This window comes from Hordeum vulgare, chromosome 5H (assembly GCF_904849725.1).
Source record: "Hordeum vulgare subsp. vulgare chromosome 5H, MorexV3_pseudomolecules_assembly, whole genome shotgun sequence".
NCBI classification, from domain to species: domain Eukaryota; kingdom Viridiplantae; phylum Streptophyta; class Magnoliopsida; order Poales; family Poaceae; genus Hordeum; species Hordeum vulgare.
The window spans coordinates 74,424,333-74,429,197 of record NC_058522.1 but is presented as its reverse complement, the minus strand read 5'-3'; positions in this window follow the sequence as shown (position 1 = coordinate 74,429,197).

The following is a 4,865-nucleotide window of genomic DNA, read 5'->3' as shown; positions in this document are numbered from 1 at the left end:
GAGATCTATCCGATGTAATCTTCTTTGGCGGTGTGTTTGTCGAGATCCGATGAATTGTGGATTTGTCATCAGATTATCTATGATATATATTTGAGTATTTGCTGATTTCTTATATGCATGATTTGATATCCTTGTAAGTCTCTCCGAGTCTTGGATTTTGTTTGGCCAACTAGATCTATGATTCTTGCAATGGGAGAAGTGCTTGGTTTTGGGTTCTACCATGTGGTGACCTTTCCCAGTGACAGTAGGGGTAGCAAGGCACACATATCAAGGGTAACAAGATGGGCTCTATCGTTGATATGAGATTGTCCATCTACATCATGTCATCTTGCTTAAGGCGTTACTCTGTTCTTTTGGACTTAATACACTAGATGCATGCTGGATAGCAGTCGACGTGTGGAGTAATAGTAATAGATGCAGAAAGTATCGGTCTACTTGTTTTGGACGTGATGCCTATAGATATAATCATTGCCATAGATATTGTCACGACTTTGCTCGGTTCTATCAATTGCTCAAAAATAATTTGTTCACCCACCGTCTAGTTGCTTTCATGAGACAAGCTACTAGTAAACACTACGGCCCCCGGGTCTATTCACATCCATCGTTTACACCTCCGCTTTTACTTTGCTGTGTTACTTTTTTGCTTTTAGTTCTCACTTGGCGAACAATCTATAAGGGATTGACAACCCCTTCATAGCGTTGGGAGCAAGCTTTTGTGTTTGTGCAGGATCTTGTGATACCCCTCCACTGGATTGATACCTTGGTTCTCAAACTGAGGGAAATACTTACCACCGCCGTGCTACATCACCCTTTCCGCTTCAAGGGAACACCAACGCAAGGCTCCATAGCCGTAGCAGAAGGATTCCTGGTGCCGTCGACACGACTATTCCTGTCACCGTTGCCGGGGAAGCACAAATGACATCAGCAGTACAGACCCCGGGAGCGGTTATGAGGACCAATATAGGACGTAGAGGAGTCGGGATCAATATTAATGGGGCAGAGTTAGTGGCAGATCTCATCGTCCATAAGTCACAAGGCTTGGACGTAATCCTTGGAATGAATTGGTTAGCCCAGCACTGTAGCATTCTAGACTGCGCCAATCGGGCTATCACCATGACCAACGACCAAGGAATTGAAGTCAAGTTTACTCCTAAACCTAAGCCCACTCCAACCCCTCGAGTTAATTGCCTCTCGAAATAGGAGTTGGACCAGGTACCAGTAGTGTGTGAATACCCGAACGTCTTTCCTGATGAGCTGCCTGGGATGCCTCCTGACCGCGACATCGAGTTTGTTATCGAACTCTTGCCCGGATCACGGCCTATCTATAAGAAGCCTTACATGATGGGATCCGCTGAGTTGGAAGAGTTGAAGAAGCAGTTAGCCAAGCAGCTGAGGAAAGGATTTATCCGCCCAAGTGCGTCACCTTGGGGATCACCAGTTCTATTCAGATGGAACAATCAGGCTTTGCATTGATTACCGTTCCCTCTATGAGGTCACGATAAAGATCAAGTATCCACTTCCCAAGATTGAAGACCTATTCAACCAGTTAAATGGTGCCAAGGTATTCTCCAAGATTGATCTCCGATCTGGTTACTACCAGCTGCACATTCATGTCATTTGGGTTGACCAATGCCCGATCATACTTCATGTACCTCATGAACAAGCTCTTCATGGAATACCTGGATAAGTTTGTTGTCGTCTTCATCGATGACATACTCATCTACTCCAAGTCCGAAGACGAGCATGAGCAATATTTGAGGATGGTATTGGAAAAGCTTCGAGAGCATTAGCTTTATGCCAAATTCAGAAAATGCAAGTTTTGGCTGCATGAAGTTGGATTTCGGGTCTCACCATGACGGCAGAAGGATTGGCCGTCGAACCCACCAAGATTACTGCGGTAACCAACTGGGAGTCGCCGGTTGATGTGAAGGAAGTCAGAAACTTCCTAGGACTCGCGGGTGATGACGAGATGATGTATATACTTATCGCACCTTGTTGGTTACCCCAAGTGGAAGGTTGAGATGTAGTTAGCAGCAAGTTTTCCCTCACACGAGAACTGTAAGGTTTAAGAACCAGGAGGACTCCTAGGACCAACAATTAGGTGTCTTCCACCCTGGCGCTAGCAGAAGCTGTGGACATACACACACAACGATTAACTTTTCTCCCAACGAGTACAGAGAGGTTGTCAATCTCTCCGGCCTTGCAGTTTGCAAAGGATCAAAACACAAGCGGGAAAAGTAGTAGTGATAGCAACGGAAGAGTAAATGAAAGCGGTAAATAGTGGACGTGTAAACAATGATGGTGATATGGACTAGAGTCACATGATGTTCACTAGTGATGTCTCTCTCCCAAAAGACGATAAACAACTATGCTTGGGTAAACAAATCATAGTTGGGCAATTGACAGAATTATGAATGCACCACAATGCTAATTATGCTACTTGATAGTTAGAGGTTCAATAGTAATGGGCAGTACGCCAAGACAAGTAGACCATTTATTCATCAGCATCTACTTACTAATCATCCACCTTGAGATATCTACCCAGAACATCTCTCCGGTATTAAGTTGCAAGCCCCACCCAAAGTGTAAACTCAAAGCAACGGACAACTGCATTAACGAAGCACCGTTGTTTTCTCAAAGTGTAAACTCAAAGCAACGGACAACTGCATTATGCGTAAGGTAAATAATCCTTGCAACCATGGTCACAAGCACCGTTGTTTTCTCCTTGGTAGAAACAACACATCCCCTAGTCTCATGTTTTTGTCACTCAAGCTAGACATCGAGGGGCATGAACCCACAATCATGCATAGCGCTCCCTCTTGGAGTTACAATCTACTACTCGGCCAAAGCAATAAATAGCAACAGAGAACATGCATGAATCACTAAGGAACATAATATAAAAGGATAATCAAATATATAACTCATAACAATCTGAACGCAATCTCATAATCCTTCAGATCCCAAAAAACCAAGCATAGCAATAGCAAGAGAATTACATAGATGCCTTGATCATGTAGGGCAGCTCACAAGGACTAACGATTGAAGCACAAGATTGGAGAGAAGACATCACATAGCTACTGTTCATGGACCCATGGTCCAAGGAGGACTACTCACGGCATGTCCGGGAAGTGTCCATGGTGGTGGAGAAGCTCCCGGAGGTCAATCCTCCCTCCGGTAGAGTGTCGGGAAGAGGTCTCGTGATGCTCCCGATCTCGGAAGCGCTGCGATGGCGGAACGATGGAGAAATTCGCAATTCTGGAAGTTGTCGAAGGGTTTCCTCTTGTAGGACTAAATATAGGCCAAAGGAGGGCACCGGAGGAGGTGGGGCCCACCCAGGCGGCCTCGTGGCGTAGCCTAGGGCCTGGCCGCGCCAGCAGGTCGCCTTGGTGGCCCTGGCCCCCCTCTGGCCCATCTTCGATGATCTGGAAGCTCCTGTTTCGCTGGTTTTTATATATTTTTCATGGAATTTTCTAGCTTCGGAAAATTGGGTAAAAGCCCCTCAAAATAGATATCAGCACATAGAAACTGGCACTGGGTGCACAGAGTTAATAAGTTAGTCCAAATATGTGTAAAATGATATAAAAGTGTAGCAAAACATATAACCATGTCACCCAAATGATCATGGAACAAGCAAAAATTATAGATACGTTTGGGACGTATCAACATCCCCAATCTTAATTTCTGCTTGTCCTCGAGTAGATAAATGATAACACAATAATTTTTGTGGTGACATGTGCTACTTCTCAAACAACAACGCCAGAAATTGACACGTTGACGGAGACTTGCTTGCGTTGGTTTTTCCCTTGAAGAGGAAAGGGTGATGCAGCACAGGAGTAGTAAGTATTTCCCTCAATTTGAGAACCAAGGTATCAATCCAGTAGGAGAATCTCGTCAAGTCTAGAGTACCTGCGCAAACACAAATGAGCTTGCACCCAACGCTATAAAGGGGTTGTCAATCCCTTCAAGATTGATTGCAAAGTGTTATCTGAAGGCGGTAAAGTGAAACGAAGTAAAAGAGTAAGGCTGAAAATATGGTGTGAAGTAGACCCGGGGGCCATAGTATTCACTAGAGGCTTCTCTCAAAATAGCAAATATTACGGTGGGTGAACAAATCACCGTTGAGCAATTGATAGAACCGTGCAAACTCATGACGATATCTAAGGCAATGATCATACATATAGGCATCACGTCCTAGACAAGTAGACCGATACTTTCTAAGATAGCAACCGGGCACGAAGAGAGCATCATGAAACATATGACAAACATATCTAGGTCTAACATACTTCCTATGCATAGGCATTTTGTAGGAAAACAGATTGTCAAGACAACCAGTAGTTACCATATGCAAGGAATAAGAAAGAGACAATATCAATCTCAACATAACGAGAGGTGATTTGGTAACATGAAAGTTTCTACCACAATATTTTCCTCTCTCATAGCAATTACATGTGGGATCATATTCAAATTCAACAATATAGCTATCACATAGGATATTCTTTTCATGATCCACATGCATGCAATGTTGACGCTCTTCAAAAATAGTGGGATTATCATCAACTAAAGTCATGACCTCTCCAAACCCACTTTCAATATTATTGCAAATATCATATTCATCATGAGGCTTAAACAAATTTTCAAGATCATAAGAAAAATAATTACCCCAATCATGATCATTGCAACAAGTAGTGGACATAGCAAAACTAGCATCCCCAAGCTTATGGTTTTGCATATTTTTAGCATGATTGTCATTAATAGAATTTATAATGAAATCATTGCAATCTTGCTTTTCATTCAAGGAGCCCTCGTGTATCATTTCATAAATTTCTTCATCACGATTTCCAGATTCACGCATCTCAAGCAAAACT